The 17,436-nt window shown below is 40.0% G+C and overlaps 1 protein-coding gene across 1 annotated transcript in view; it reads left to right on the forward strand.

Moving 5' to 3' along the window:
• Nucleotides 1-14,622: 14,622 nt before the first annotated feature.
• Nucleotides 14,623-17,436, forward strand: part of LOC144772694 (hyaluronidase-5-like) — a 464,090-nt gene continuing 461,276 nt past the window's right edge. Inside the window, exon 1 of the mRNA XM_078657176.1 lies at nucleotides 14,623-14,747. The gene's annotated coding sequence lies outside the window, so the exon portion shown is untranslated. The remainder of the gene's footprint in view (nucleotides 14,748-17,436) is intronic.

The following is a 17,436-nucleotide window of genomic DNA, read 5'->3' on the forward strand; positions in this document are numbered from 1 at the left end:
CTAGCAGCCGTGACAGTTTGAGTCTCATGAAGAGCTGGGTTCTTCTGCCCTTATCAATCTTTGGGAGGGCGAACCTGGTTAAAATGCTAATTTTCCCTAATATCACCTTCTTCTTGAACGCAATCACACTATATTTTGGCAAGTTTCCATAGATAAACTTCAGCAGACTATAAATTATTTAGTTTGGGCCTACAAGAGAACTAGGATTGCTTGGAAGAAACTGAGACGTTGGAGGGAGACGGGAGGTTTGACCGAACTTACAGTGCTAGGGCTTCTCAGCTGTCCCAAGCTAGAATGTTGTTAAAATCTCCAGACATCATAGGAGTAGGGGCTATATTTTCAGTAATGTTGAGGGGAGTAAACCTAGGCCAGGAGGGTTTTATGTTCAAGTATGGGGATCATAGGTTCTTAAACAAAATAAGATTAAAGGTTTTACAGGCAATGGCCGGAATATGGGAAAACATTAGACAGTTACCAGGTCGTCGTTACTTTTGCAGTCTTGCCCCCCTCTGAGACTCTCCTGGAAAACTGGACAGACGAGCACAGCCATTAAGGGAAGCCAGACTAAGGGGCTCATTAGGATAGCGTTTTTTCCGCATCCTCTGGGCCGGCGGAAGCCACCGCCGGTCCAGAGGATGCGTAAAAACCGCAGCGGACCCACCAAAGACCCACCGCCACATTAGGATGGCTGGTGGGTCCTGGTTTCCGTCCACAGCTTTTCCGCCACGGTTGGCTTACAACCGCGGCGGAAAAGCACTAATATGGTGACGGTGTCTATCAGACACCGTCAGCCATATTAGGATGCACAGAAAGAAATGCTTTTCCACGGCGGATTTTCCGCCGTAGAAAAGCATACGGAGCTTCACTGCGGGGGCCCGTTGCGGGCCCCCTGGGTGAAGGGGGGTGGGGGGTGCACATGGGGGGTACCTATGGTACCCCCCAGCAAATGTATGCAGCAAGCGGCAGGCACCGCGCGGTGCCTGCTGCTTGCTGCATACATTTGCAAGGTATGCATTTTTAACATTGCGGCGGGTGCAGCTTGAAGCTGCACCCACCGCGATGTTAAAGATTGAGGATGTGACCGCCAGGCACGCGGTCACATCCTAATTGCACTGGAGGGACCGCCGCTGCCCCTGCGGACGGTCCCTCCTCCTCTAGGGTGGCGGACGGACGCAAGTCCGTCCGCCATCCTAATGAGCCCCTTAGTGTTTGGGGAGACCTAGCCCAGGAAGGTCCAATTCTAGCTTGGTCAATACTACGCATTACCCTGAAGGGGGGTCTCTCTAAATTTAAATATATCCAACTTAAAAGCTGGGTTCAGAGCCTGAAAGCTCCATTTGGTGTAGGAAATCTCTTAGAGGAACATCTGGTGGAGAATCATCAGGGGAAAAAAGAGGTTTTGGTGTGGTACTGGAAAATTGAAGAGGCAATAAATGGGGATTTCAGGCTTTCAGAAGATCTATGAGGGGCCTGTCTGCTGGGGGAGCCTTGGGAACATTGAGCACTCAGTTCTTACAGTTAAACCGGCATGGCTAAGGAGAAACCATCTCTTTTCGATCCACAGGGCCTATCTAACTACCCAAAGGTTATCAAAGATGATGAAAGGACCCCCTGTAAAATGTAAAGAAATGTGGCTTGGGGAGAGCATCAGATATACACATGTTCCAGGAATATCCAGCTATCCTCGATTTCTGGATTAAGGTTGGTTAAAACATCTTGAACATTCTTGGGTTCCAATTCAAGGTAAGCCTCACTTTTTGGAATCTTCAATGAAGTAATAGGCCCAAAAAGAGCATTCCTTTTCTATGCCATACTGTAAGCTAGAAGGGAAAACTGTTGAAGATGGGTGGAATGTTTCCCTCCTCAACACAAAAACTGGCTAGAGTCTGCTATATCGATATCCAAATTAGATTTGAAAGGGACTCAATCTAAGAGGAAGAAAGCCCTTTGGAGCTACTTATTGAATTGGTTAAGCACAGAGGCAGAGGCAAATGTATTGGAACTCCCTTGAAATGAAAATAAAATCTGCCCTATGATAATACCTCTTTGGATCTCTATGGACTGCGATAGGCTTTCTGCTTTCTCTCATCCTTAAAAGCCATCTCAGCAGTTGCCGGCATACACCGGGCCAAATTTGAGAGTGACCCTACCCATCTGGTATTGTACTTCTCCAGTGCGTAGATGTACATGCAGGGGGGAGACATCTCACACCTGCTTTTAGGCTACATTTTAGGTACAAGCGCCTGGAGTGGTCCTTGTGGTCAGAGGTGAATAAAGACAGAAAAGAAATATACATCCACCACTAAAATTACTTTCATATTTCACTATACTAATTCACCACTAATCCTTTATGGGTTCCAGAGTAGCGTGCTACTCACCAAAAAAGATCCTTGATGCCTCCTCAGGGGTAGTAAGCAGAATATAAATGCAATTACAATACAAAAGATGATTAATATGGCCCTTAGTGTTTTTAGCTGGAATGGGAGATTGGCCGATCCCTACTTGTTTGCCTTTTTTCAAATAATTGTTATTTTTAATTGGGGACAGCAGGTATTTGTCTAGCAACATGTTGGGTATGTACTAGGAAACCTCTTGGTTAGGTTCTGAATAGTTATGTGGGAGAAGAATGCAGCCACCCACACTTTATAGAAACTATTGCACAAATAATAACCACAAAAGAATGAGGCAAAATGTGGGTAGGGATTTAGGAAATGGAGTGATCCTGTTGGCGAGATGTCTTAGACATGGTCAACCAAATACTTCTCAAAATGTCATAACATCTATCATTTACAATGTGGTAAGAAATAAGCTTCTTACCCTGGTGAAGATGACCTAAGCCTTATATCACCTTAGGTTTGTTAAAATGGATGGTGTCTACTCTTGAGTGGAACTGAGTGATGGGGGATAGAAATATGAATGAAAGGATAGCAGTGCCTCTACGAGAAACATCTGTTACTCCAACAATATCACAATGTTTTTTTAAATCCGTTAACAATAACTCCAAGATATGCTTAAACCCACACCCTTGCTCCCCAATAACAGAAATGTGGAAGACCATCACGGAAGCCTGCACATTTCTGTTTCTGCTATACCGCCTCCACAGAAAACACACACTCATTTCCCACCTCAGCCCCACGTAATGTCACTCAGGAGTCTGCTTCATTGGATCTCGGGGAGTAGATGACATCGATGGCTGGACCCTTCGGTGTTGCAGTGTCTTGAAGGACATAGATTGAGGCAGAGCTGTAGATGGAGATCACCCCAGTCACATAATCTGGCCTTTGACTGTATTAGGAGTTTTGGTGAGGCTGGGGAGCCTACGTCTAGTTAAGAGATGATAATAACCTGCACTAGCATCTTGGGGTCTTTTTTGGGCATGTAAGATTTCACTTTCCCCCCCCCAAAAAAATGGATATAACCAAGACTAAAAATAGACTGCCAAAAAATATATTGGATGATGTTAACAAGGTTATGTTGTTAAATACTGTGGATATTCTGGGGAATTCAACCCTGGAAATCCTGCTTGGGGATGGTGAGGGGAAGACTCTGTCCTTTCGGAAACTTTGCAGGGTTTGTCCAGCTCCATGTTAATTTTACAGCTTTATATAAATTGTGGGAGGGCCATGGGGTACTGCTTATGTAAGGAGATGTACGGAAGAACACATGGGGTACTGCATATGTAAGCAGATGTATGGAAGAACATAATATGTCCTTAAATAAATAAAAATGAATGATTTTTTACAATCTGCAGAGATGGGCAATGATTAGTTTAACCAGACGTTCCAGATTTGCACAGACAGTAATGTTTTTTGAAGGACTATCCCGGCATCCTGATGCTTTCTCCTAAAACAAAAACATTATCTGGATTTTAAGGGAGGGTTGAGTGAACCTGTACATTAACCACAGTGCTAAGCATGCCTAAATTTCAACCGGCCCTCTCAGAAACTGTGGACAGAAGTTTACCTGTTTAGACATTCCTCATTCATGCCTCACAACAGGATTAAATGGGTTGTGAATCAGGGCAGCAGAGCCTGTACCTCAAGGCCAGGCCCACCAGCACTCTTCCCGGGGAACTTTGTACATCCTTTTTGTGCCACCAGCAGCTCTTCACAGAAATGGTAAAATGTGAATATATATATATATATATTGTAGTGAACAAGGCGGACTTGTCCGCCGAAACGCGTCTGGTCGTTTTGCAATAAATATAATCTTTGATCAATATCCCACGGAGTCGGTGCCTGCTTTGAAACTGCAAAACCAGGATCGGAAGTGTGTGTATATATATACAATTTTGCCCTTTTTAACATTTGGAAATTTATGAGATTGGCTTGGCTTCTTCTTGCTTCTAAGATATATATATATATATATATATATATATATATATATATATCTTCACACGCCGGTTCACAGTTCCCCGACCATCGAGCGCTCGCAGCGGGTGCGTGCACCTACAGCAGAACCACGCCGTTACTTATTACCACACTTCTTCCCTTAGACAAGATTTCGGGCGCACTCCCTTTGAATTTCCACAAGTTGGTTTATTTAAATCTGTTAAGCATGAAAAAGCAGTCAATCTATGCGTTTCGACGCTGCAAGCGTCTTGCTCACGATCAGTTTCCTGCATTTTTTTCAATACATTTAAGGCATTCAAATTGATGTTACGTCATTTGCTTTGCTTGGTTGCTAAACATTGTGGGTACTGTAGTTTTAATTAAAAAGAGTCTTTGAAGGAGGTAATTTTTCCCAATCTCTAGAAAATAATAACCCCTTATTTTCTTTTCAGACCTTCAAGTCCAATTTATTGGGTTTATTTCATTATAAGTTCTCATTTTATGATAACTGTTGTTTAATTCCCTCTTGTGGGCTTAGTTCTTTTCTTGGATTTCCTTAATCATTATATGTTCATGTCAACTGTCTATTTCTTTAGTTCCCTCTAGTGGGAAGGGTTCTTTTTATTTAATTGTTGTTAGTTTTCGTTTCTTCTATTTTACGGTGGGTTACCTTTCTTCCACCCTTTTCTCTTTCTTGGTGTTTTCCTTCTTGTTGGTTTTCCTTCATGTTTTTCTCATTTTTAGATTGTTTGTTGCGTTTTCACAGATGAATATATAACTCCTCCGATTGGTTCAGGCCGTGCGGACTTAAAGATCTGAAATTTATGGTGTGGCGTGACTCCCTTTGTCTCAGAGATTTCTCTTGGTCACCCCCTAGAATAGGTTTCGGGATTGTTTCTATCCCAAAGAACTTTAGTTTCAGCCAGTCTCCATTGTGTGTCTGCTCCATGTGCTTAGCAACAGCATTTGCTCTGTCTTTATGTGTAGTTGCTCTTGCATGTTCCATGATGCGTTTCTTTAGTTCCCCCTTTGTACTGCCCACATACAGTAGCGGGCAGGGGCACTCAATTCCGTACACAGTATATTCTGTTTTGCAGGTGATTAGTTGTCTTATTTCCCATTTTTTGTTATTTGGCATCTTTACTTCTTTTGTAGGTTTTGCGATTTGGCACATTTTGCAGTCATAACACTTTATGAACCCCGTAGTTTTGAGCCAATACTTTTTGTTGTCCTTTTTTGTTTGGCAATGACTGTGAATTAGACGGTCCTTCAAGTTTGGTGCTCTCCGGTAGGTTACCACCGGATGTTTTCCCACCAGTTTTCCAACTGTGTCATCCAGATGCAATATTTTCCAGTTCTTTCTCAGGATATCAACGAATTCCTTGCTGCCTTTCGAAAAGTCCGTATTTAGTCTGATTGGTTGTTCATTTTTATTTTCAATTTTCCGTTGTAGGCATTCGGCTCTGGTTTTTGTGTTTGCTCTTTTCCAACAATTTTCCACATTTTCTTGATTGTATTTACGATTTTTAAATCTCTTTTTTGTTTCCGTGCTGTGTTTTTGCCATTCGGTTTCTTCACTACATATTCTTTTGATACGGAGGAACTCCCGGTATGCTTGAGATTAATGATCTTTGATGGAAGCTTGTTGCTTCCAAGGTGGCATTGGTTGCCGTGGATTTTCTATGTAGGGTCGACTGAATTTGATTGTCCTTGATGTAGATGTGTGTGTCAAGGAAAATTATTTCTTTATTGCTGATTTCATAAGTTAATTTCAACCCTGTCATGCTTCCATTGATGATCTTGTGGTATTCCTCAAATTCCTCCGAGGACCCATCCCAGATGATGAGAAGGTCATCTATGAACCTTATCCAGCATATGATTTTGCTGGTCATATGATCATTTTCCGATGCCCACGCAATTTCCTTTTCCCAATAGCCCATTGTAAGGCATGCATAGTTCGGGCTGAAAGAAAAACCCATAGCGGTTCCATTGTTTTGTCTGTATAGTTCCTCTCCGAACAAAAAAATGTTTTGTGACAGACATAACAAGATCATTTCTTGCAGCATCTGATTATGATTTTTGTATCGGATATTCCTGTCTTGCAAAAAATAATTGCATGCCTTTATCCCAATTTCATTACTTATGTTCGTATATAGGGATACGACATCCATTGTGACAAGTAGGTTTTTTTCTTGCCAAGGTGTGTTCTCTAATCTTCTCAACAGATCATTGGTGTCTTGGATGTAGGAACTCAATTGGACAACATAAGGTTTCAAAAAATAATCTATATAATTCGAGACCTGTTCCAATAATGAGCCTTTTGCAGATAGGATGGATCTGCCTGGGGGGGTTCTTTTGATCTTTGTGTACCTTTGGCAGGAAATAAATTGTCACTGTAATTGGGTGGTTTACTGTTAAATACTTCAGTTCTTCATCATCAATTAGGTTTTTCAATTTCCATTGTTTTAGGTTGTTGTCTAGTTTGTTTTTTACATCCATCGTTGGGTTTGTTTTTAATTTCTCATAATATTTTGTGTCTTTCAACTGACGGTGGGCTTCAATGATGTAGGCACTCTTTTCCCACACCACTATATTTCCCCCTTTGTCCGCTATTTTTATTTCAATTTGATCATCGTTGATTAGATTTTTTAACGCTTCTCGTTCTTTTACAGTTAGATTGTCTTTTTAATTCGAGCCCTTGATTTTATGGAGGTCTTGTATCACCGCTTCTTGGAAAATATCCACCTTATTTCCCAGGGTTAGTTGAGGATAGAATTTTGACTTTGGTTTCTTCTTGCTTAGCCCTGCCCCTGCTTGTGTGATTGCTTGGCTTAGGGTTGTCTCATTTTCCGCTTCCATATCAAGATTGATTAGTGTGGTATATGCAGTGGCATCTCTTACTCTTATATCTGGGGTTGTTTCTTCATTTGGTTGTAGTTTTTTGTTTTTTCCTTTATTTTCCTCAAAGAATTTGGCCAATTTAATTTTCCTGATGTCTAAATAGAAATCTATTCGTGCCTGAGCCATATCCATTTTCTTTTTAGGGCAAAAATGTATTCCTCTTTTTAGCAGTGAGATTTCTGTTTCTGTGATTGTTCTTTTTGATAGGTTAATGATTTGTAATTCATTGTTCATTTCCCCCTCCTCTGACGCATACTCCGTGTTTCCGTTCCCACTTTCGGGGTTGTTTCGCTTGCTTCTTTTGCCCCTTCTTGTCTTTTTTTGTTTGTTGCCCATTGTCGCCCCCGTCCTCTTCCTCTTTGTTGTTGATTTTGTGCGCCCCGGTGCTGTTCCCACTGTCGCTGTTGCAAGACGAGGCGCATATCCTCTAAAAAAGGAGTTTTTTCCGGATTGGTGGCAGTTCCTGGTTCTGCATCACTGGCCTCCGTTACTGATGATGAGATGGACGAGGCGCTGGCGGACATATATCCTGTTTGAGTTTTCGTGGAAAGTTGTTTATAGTAATCATATTTCTGGGAGAACGTAAAAATGCGACCTTCTTCATAGTCCACTGTGTCGCGAATAAACTTGTTGTGCTTGCGTTCTCTCACTGTTTCTTCATGGTTTTCTATCTGGCTCTCCATGTCTTCCTTAAATTTCATCATGTCATTATTTAATTTTAATTGCGAGATCTCCTTTTCCATTTCATGAAGTTCTTCTTGTATTTTGTTTAGGCCAATTTCAATGTGTTTGACTAGGATTTCTACTAATCCCAATGAGGATCTCAAGATGAAGTCTCCCCATTCTTCCAGCAGTTCGTTAGAAGTATCTTTATGACTCGGCATCAACATTATCCTCAGTCCCCTGGGTACTCTTTGTACTTCCAGGTATTTTTTCAATGTTATTAGTTCCCATGACTTATTTATTTCCTTACGGCTCAGCTTTTCCCAAGTTCTTAATTTGCTTTTAGCATCCGACTTGAACGTGTCAGATTTAGTGTTCTTATCTGATTTGTCTTTGTCTGCACTTCCTTTAACAAACATTGTCGTTAATAATTCATTACGCTTTGCTGCCCTTTGTTCCATTGTTGCTTTTTCTTGCTAGGATTTATTTATGTATCGTGTTGGTGTGGTATTTTCAAAGGCCGTACTTTGCATACATTTAGCAAATTGGTTCGTTATGCGCGTTTCTTTCAATGAAGTAAAGGTCGCGATTTTTCAACCACAATGTTTACGTTTCCGGCACTCAGCTGACTCCGTTCGCTCGCGTTACATGCGAACTACACTTTCAACGGTTTGCTTCTCTCTCAACACATTCGCACTCTTACCTCCTCCTGGAGCGGTGTGTGTGTCGAGAGATACTGCCGTCTCCTTCCTGTCAGCGTTCTAAGGGAAGAAGGGAAGAAGTGTGGTGAAATATATATATATATATATATATATATATATATATATATATATATATATATATATATATATATATATATATATATATATATATATATATATATATATATATATATATATATATATATATATATATATATATATATATATATATATTGCCTACTGGCGATAGCCAGTAGGTATATATAGTTAGGATTATTTTCCATAGGGAAATTGCAACATTCTATTGGGAATAACTTTGGCGCTGGTTGAGCAATCTTTCTGAAACTTTCCTTAACTTTGCCTCACGGCGCTCCGGTCCATCCCTGAAAGTTTGGGGGGGATTCGTCAAGCGGGGGCTGAGATAAAAGGGGGGTCCCAAAACGTGTTTTCCCCATGTTAATTTCCATAGGGCGGTTGGACTCACTTTTAGCCCGAACGGCTGAATGGTTTTCCACCAAACTTGGCAAAATTGTAGGGACTGGTAGCCCGATGTGCCTTTGCTATGTCTCAAGATATGTGCTCCAGTGGTTTATTCGAAAATTAACTTTGAAATAATATGTATTGGGCTACATTGGGCTATATATATGTTAGAGCCCAAATGTAGCCCAATGTAGACCACAGTAGCCCAATGTAGCCCAAAGATGGCCACCAGAGACAAAAAAAAAACAAATGTAGCCCAAATATCAGCCAGATGTAGCCCAACTATAGCCCAATGACAGAATGTCCCAGAGTGTTCTAAAGAACAACTAGAGCGCTAACAGTCTTACTTATGACAAAAGTATGGCACACCTGAAGTCATCTTGATTGGAATAAAGTGTTAACACTTAAAACACTTAATTTGCAAAGGAACAAAATGAGGGGGTTCATTTTGCCATAGAAATTATGATTAGTGCTGAAGAAAGAAAAATTAGGGCACATTTTGAGTGACTTCTCAAATCCTCTTATATTTCATTAAAAAAATTCTGATATGCAGTCTCCCAAGATGGCCACCAGAGACAAAAGAGCCTGTGCTTAAAAACTCTGTTAGCAAAGCAGGCATTTGAGATTTAAAAAACGTTTTAATATATAAAAACGTTATCCGCTAATAGAATTAGCATTTAAAAAACCTTGCGAATTCAATGAAAAAACCATAGGTTTCAGGCCTTATATAGTTAGGAATTAGCATTTAAAAAACCTTGCGAATTCACTGAAAAAACCATAGGTTTCATGCCTTATATAGTTAGGAATTAGCATTTAAAAAACCTTTGAAATTCACTGAAAAAACCATAGGTTTCAGGCCTTATATAGTTAGGAATTAGCACTTAAAAAACCTTTGAAATTCACTGAAAAAAACATAGGTTTCAGGCCTTATATAGTTAGGAATTAGCATTTAAAAAACCTTGCAAATTCACTGAAAAAACCATAGGTTTCAGGCCTTATATAGTTAGGAATTAGCATTTAAAAAACCTTTGAAATTCACTGAAAAAAACATAGGTTTCAGGAGATATATAGTTAGGAATTAGCTTTTAAAAAACCTTTGAAATTCACTCAAAAAACTATAAGTTTTAGTGGTGTTATAGTTAGCTGGACATTTTACTCATACAAAACCATTGAAATTGCTCCTATATAGTTAGTTGTACTAACTATATTTCGCGCACCCGCAATCCACTGCTGATGATGTCACATATTAGATCATTCATGACATGGTCAGTGACATCACTGATGACATCTCAAATGACATCACTGATGACATCACTGATGACATCATCCACGTGACAATCACATACACCTTTTCATACACTATTACAATTTTTCATCACTCTTTGTAAAATACAGAGTATCATATTTAAATCCATTGTCACAGCAATACAAGTATCTAAAAATCCACTCAGTGATTCATAGATGTATACACACATCTAATCACTTACCTATGGATTCACTCATACATGCTGTCAATGAACAATAGAACACTATCAAAAATACTTATACATCTATATCGACATTAAACAACAGCACGCATCCTATTCACATATGAAGTCATTCTACTCACTTATGCAAACAATGGATCATACTTACATATTTACTTAGCAAAACACTTATACAAACACCACTTCTTCTATTCATTTAGATAGTAAGTCATACTTAGTGAATTATAAAATCATTATTACAAGTATACAGTTATCCATACAGTCACTCACACAATCATTGTGTCTTGTGTATACTTATTTATATACAACAACTGACACATACACTGCCTTTTATTTTTCTAGTTTGTTGGACCTGTACCATTGAGAAATATATTTGCTCATCACCACACCCATAAAGATATTCACTCACCCAAACAACTGTTAGAACATGTAGTTTTAACTTCATATATCTACTGAATCAACTATTCACACATCTTTGGACAGTCACACACCCCCCACCGAACCACACACACTTTCACACTCCCATACAAATACTCAGTTAACTATTCAATAACTAATATAGACTTTCACATAGCTAGTAACGTACTGTAGAATCAGTTTACACAACAACTGACAAAGTGATACAGATATTCACACAGTTTAGTCACTATCCACTATATTTAGTGAGATATTATAAATTGGTCAAGTAAACAGTCAATTACACTGCTATTAAATCCTCCATCCAAATATTTATTGATATATATCCACTTATTCTTCAATGCAAATTGCTATATATATAATGCATATTTAAATAACAAAGCAAACCACATTCACTGGATGATGTCATCAGTGATGTCATCAGTGATATCATTTGAGATGTCATCAGTGATGTCACTGACCATGTCATGAATGATCTAATATGTGACATCATCAGCAGTGGATTGCGGGTGCGCGAAATATAGTTAGTACAACTAACTATATAGGATCAATTTCAATGGTTTTGTATGAGTAAAATGTCCAGCTAACTATAACACCACTAAAACTTATAGTTTTTTGAGTGAATTTCAAAGGTTTTTTAAAAGCTAATTCCTAATTATATAACTCCTGAAACCTATGGTTTTTTCAGTGAATATATATATATCTATCTATCTATCTATATATATAAACAGATATCTTTGTGTTTATGTGTATATACATATATATGTGCACATTTCTATATCTTTGTACAGAAGATGCCTTGAAACCTGGCTAATTTAGACCTACTTCTATGGCTGAGCCTGTCTCATTTTTTTGTTCTGAAAACCTGGTCACTCTAGCAATGATGTGGCAACGAACCCTATTAATTGAGAAAATGGGCCTTGATGATGACGGAGCGTTTTAAGGATCAACAATTTTTTTTAAATGATAGCTGATCTCTTCATACAAAGGAAGCGAGCATGGTATTTGCACAGGCCAACAGTGGGACAGCGTGACTGCCATTGTACCATTTTTTTTAATTTTGACTGGGCTGCAGTGTCTCAAGGCTGTACAGCCCCACCAAAAGCAGTTTACAAAGCTAATAGCCCCCAAAGGCGAAACTCATTGCCTTTGCCAATGCTTGTTTAATATGGCTCACCTAAATATTTGCTTGGGGCGACAAACAGAGTATGTAGCGCGCTTTATAAGTGTCACTGATTGATTGATTGATTGAAACCTTTTCCTCCCAGTAAGGATGGACTACTTCCAGCCAATTTCAGAAATAAAAGTTAAAGCAACTCATACTCATTCCTCGCACTTATCATAGCCACTTCTCACTCCTATCAGTGTGATGACACCAAACCATTAACACCTTGAATACATAGATCTCGCTACTTATATCTTTAGTTTAAGTGAAACTGCTTTTTAAATGCAAAGCTTTAGTTTAAAGCTCAATTTTGCTTTTACATATAAAAGATTCTGATAATTTACAATATGAGAAAATGGCATTGAATTCTCTCTTTGGCTGTTTGATAAAATGTAGCATATTTTTTCCTTTACCACCCAATATGTCAAGAGGCTGATTCAGAGTTAATGAAAGCATAGCGTGATCACAAACTTTATGCAATTTGTCATATAGTTTGACATATAAATGATAGCATGATCCTGTAGTTTCTTCAAAACCCTTGTACTCATTAATTGTGTTTCATCATTGCATGGCAGGTACACACAAATGTCCTATAGGTTTTGCTATTTGAAAGGGCACAGAGGAAAAGTCACTTTTTGATTAAAATGCACCATAAAATGTTGAGTATCAACATAATTTCACTTACTTTTATTTTAAACAAATGATTGTTTAGACCGGCTCTCAATTTATCTCTTTAGTTCAATGTATTTCTGTGATAAGATCAAGTAGGGTCTGCAATTTCTGAACATCACTATTTCTGACTTGTCAGTGTTAAACTTCAGACAGTTGGTCTTCATCCAGTGGATAATTTCAGACTCAATGTATGTAACTTGATCCGGGTACTGGGCATCTTGCCCATGAAGGGGAGAATGAGTAGCATATTGTCGGCATAGGAGAGGATGGTGATGTTGTGAGAACAGATGATTCTGGCAACATGAATCCTTTATGCATTGAAGAGGGTCTGGCTCAGGGAGGATCCTTTCAGAACTCTACAGATGAGGTGGTAGGCCTCAAAGAATAAGGTGCCAGGCTGACTAACCAAGTCCTTCCAGTCAGGAAGGAGCAGATCTATCGGAGTGTGTGTCATTGAAATCCCATGTCACATAGGCTTTGTGTGATTATGGAATTGGAGACTGTGTGAAATGCTGTAGAGGTCCACGAGGATGAGAGTTGCCACTTCTCCTTCATCAAGATTCATGCAGATGTCGTCCATAGCACCAATGAGGACCGTTTTCATGCTGTGGTTGAGTCTGAAACCAGACTGAGTGGTGTTGAGGAGTTTGTGGTAGTTGAGGTATTTGGTGAGGTTTCTATTGATGATTTTCTCTAAGATCTTAGCTGGAAATGGTAGGTTTATATTTTTGCATGCTATTGATAATTTCAAGAAAGATCGAGTATCTCTGCGTGTTTGTACACAGTTGACAATAAATTGATTCTAAATTCTTTTTGCAAGAAATTAGCAACTGCTTTTTGATGGTTTGATTTCGGGCTAAAGATTTTGCTTTTACTCTTGTCTTTAACAATACTATCTCTTGCATATGATAAAGTAAGACAACATTTGGCTTGTTGGAAAGGTGACAGTGTCCCTATGTATCGTAAGGAATTAATTACTATCTGCTGTAAGTTGAAAGTATATTGCAAATCAAAAGACTTCTTTGACCTTATTATCAAGAAATGTTGCCTTTTAGCCTTGTTCCTCTTTATGGTCACAGAACGTCTCATTGACTTGCAATATCTTTATAATGTACGGCAGTGAGTACTTTAGTCCTGTAAATATGGAATAGTCCGCATTGGTGATATGTTCCTGATGATGAGCAGTAGTCAGCTGCCTCGAAGGCTGTCTTTGAATGCAGTGGTCATGCACCTGAGAAGAACCCCACTTGACATAAATGGCCTGCACTGCAAAAAAAACTCTAACAGACCAGCACCCTGACCGAGCACTGCCAGTAACCTCTGACTACCTCACTGCATAAAAACCCAGTTTGGTAAGCTTCACAGTAGAAGCGCGCTGAAGGAATGGACATCTTTCCCTGCAACTCAAGCACCGAAGTGAGGGAAAGCAGCATGAGTGGCATTACAATTTCCGAACTGTTAAACAATGAATTGTATGAACAGTTTTATGCTTCAGTAATTAGTACTATCAGAGAGTTAGAAATTCATTAAATCAACTACGAAATGTAAGAAGAATTGATAACTTTGATTTGAGACAGTGAGTGTGAAGTATAATTTGTTTCTAGCTTGAGCAGATATATCCTCTTACATGTTTGATATGAATTAGTTAATGTGAAAACCCTCCCTTCTAAGATGTAGGCTAGGCACTGAATCTCATTGAGCAGATAGCTGAAATGTGATTGGCTGGTATGAAAGCCCACCCACTCCAAAATCATTATAAATTATTTGTTCTTCAAGGCTCTCACAGTTTGCCCTGGTAATAACAATACTGGAAGCTCATGGACTCAGTAGTTTACACTATTCCAGAACAGCTGACCACATGTTTGAGAGAAGCTAATTTCCAGTGCGGAGCCCTTCTTGAACCTAACCCACAGGATTTAGACTGAAACAGGTAGAAAAGCATTGATTTCCTTGCATATTTTTAAGTGTTTAACAGTTATTGTTGTGCATTGGGATATTTGGATAGGAATGTGCAACGCCATTGTTAGCTTTGTCTTTTATTACTTGTGAATATTCCTGCAGACCAAGTTTTTGTAAACAAACCGGTTTTAGAAAATAATAGGACTCAGCTCTATTAAGTTATTGGAGCACCACATTGTAGCAATGTGGAACAGCAAGGATTGGTCTGCGCTTCAGAAGGAGCCCTTTCAGTGTAAGACTAGAGTGGGAAGGAGGCTGAGTCTGCTAAAGTAGTCTCAGGGGACACAGGTTTGCATGCAGTTCAGCTCTGTAAGGCTGCCAACATAATAATTGCAAGGAACACAGACCTGTCCTGTAGTTTAAATACAAATCACACTGCCAGCTGAACAAACTTGTACTTCCAACCCTCACCAAGGCATTTGGAGTTATGCGGTCTGATGCTCTGTAATAGTAGTTTGTCTCTTTTTAGGCTGTAAAATCACACCACACTTACTTGAAAATGACTTCAAGAGCACAAGTTTATATAAGGACCCCAAAACCCTTGAATATCCAGGTGATCCAGTAGGAACCACAGCTTGTTGTATCAACCCCACATTTTTAGGGGAATCATTATTTTTTTCTGATGGGGCAAGTGATGTTAAAATGAACATGGGGTGTGTTTTGTTTCTACTGCATACATTTGTATCACTTTGGTGTTTCTTATTGCAGGGTCTACAGCTTTTCTCCTCTTCCAGTATTTGAACAAGTTTGCAGGAAGATGGTCCTTGGGGGTATGAGCACTGTCACTGGTCATGTTGAGGAACTTGCACAGGGTATTCTAAGATAAATGCCCAAAAACAAAGCTGCCCATAATGAAAGTCCTATTGGTACTGGCAGGTCTGCTAGTGCCCGTTTCCTTGCTAGTGGCATCTGTATACGATTTTAGACTTTAATGCAAAAAAACAGCAGGGGTGGAGTTCACAAACTAGTTGCTAAGTTGGTCCATCACATGAAAGAGGGTCTTTTATTGCACGTAAACCATAGCTTGACTTGACCTCATGAATGAGTGTGCTAAGACAGAGCAATGTATTAGCACCTCTCAAACTAGCAATTAGTAGTCTTTATCATTAGTTAAGTCAGTTTCCTGCACTATCTCTGGCCACCTGTAGATGATTTATGGACCCCGAGCAGGCTAGGAAGACTATGGACTCATATGTGGTCTTCACAGAATGTGCTATCTTAACCCAGGTTAACATAGAAAAGTTAACCTGGGTATAGGTAGCAAATTCCCTGGGAGGGGTTAGGAGAAATGTTAAACCTTGGAGGTCTTGGATTTTCTTTCAAAAACTTTTGTGTCAAAAGATAACATACAGTGTGCGTTACATAAGAAACATTTACTGTCAGGTATACATATGTGTTGCACATGCTGACATGTACTGAGAAATTAAAAGTTAAAAAGAGATGTGTGATTACAAATTCACTGCAAATGTTTGGAGGTCACTTTATAGACTGGCCCTCGCTCCTGTGGCAACCAAAAACATATCAGCCTGGTAAGTTCTAGAGGGTGAAAGTATCTTCATAAAGGGGACCCCAGATAACAATAAGGAGAGGGAGATGCCATACAGAGCCCACCAGCAATTGATACTTTTTTTTTTTTTTATTTTTTTTTTTTATAGTTCAACTGCTTTTATTAATGTTGACTTCAATACACTGTTTCGCACGCCTACAACCCGGAGGCCGGCGGCTACCCTGTAATCAGCAGAGAGTAATCAATTATTCAGACACAGCCTTAAACCGGCATCCCTGAGGCCCGGTGGCGATAGGACGGAGGTGTGAGAGGAGCACTAATCAGCCTGTACCATCGAAGTTGTAGCGCATTGAAGGATGTCGTGCAGTGGAACAAAGGGAGCATCGTAACAAACCCAACTTCTGAACCCTTCCCCCCCCACCCCACCCACTCGTAACCTAGAAACAAGAAAACCTGGTCAGTGAGTTTCATCTTCCTCAGCACAGTACCAGCGCCACGAGCGCAGTGGCAATAAACACATTCATCTGATATTCCCATTTGTCAGGGATCTTAGTCTATGTCTTCCTGCCCAGCCTGTGTAGCCAGGGGGGGTTCACATATATTACCTCTAAATTCATTCCAGCAGGACCATATATCATTCCATTTGCGGGGGCAGCCTCTTGTCTCGTAGACTGTCTTTTCTTGCAGCATGCACCAGTCCATGTCGCTCTGCCACTCTCTCAGTGTCTGGGAATGAGGGGCTCCCCAGAGTCTTGCTATGTTTCTCTTTGCCACCATCTGTCCAAGTGTTACCCAGACCCTCCCTTTGGAAGACAGGTCCGTGGGTTCCCATATGTTTAGGAGGCATCATTTGGCCTCAGGGCGAAGTGCTACCTCCATAACCTCCTGCATACAGTGGACCACTTTCCTCCAGTATCTTTGCACCTTTGGACACTCCCATAGTATGTGGAAAAAGGTGCCATTCCCGCCACAACCCCTTCTACAGAGACCATCTCCACCCCTCCCCATCGCCGCCAGCCTAGTGCAAGAAATGTAGACTCTATGGAGGATTTTTAGTTGGACTAGCCTTAGTCGGGCCGAAATCGCTACCTCCCTGGGTGAGGCTAGTGCGTGAGACCATTCCTCCTCATCTATCTCCAGCCCGTCAGTGACC

This window comes from Lissotriton helveticus, chromosome 1_1 (genome assembly GCF_964261635.1).
Source record: "Lissotriton helveticus chromosome 1_1, aLisHel1.1, whole genome shotgun sequence".
In the NCBI taxonomy this organism is placed as follows: domain Eukaryota; kingdom Metazoa; phylum Chordata; class Amphibia; order Caudata; family Salamandridae; genus Lissotriton; species Lissotriton helveticus.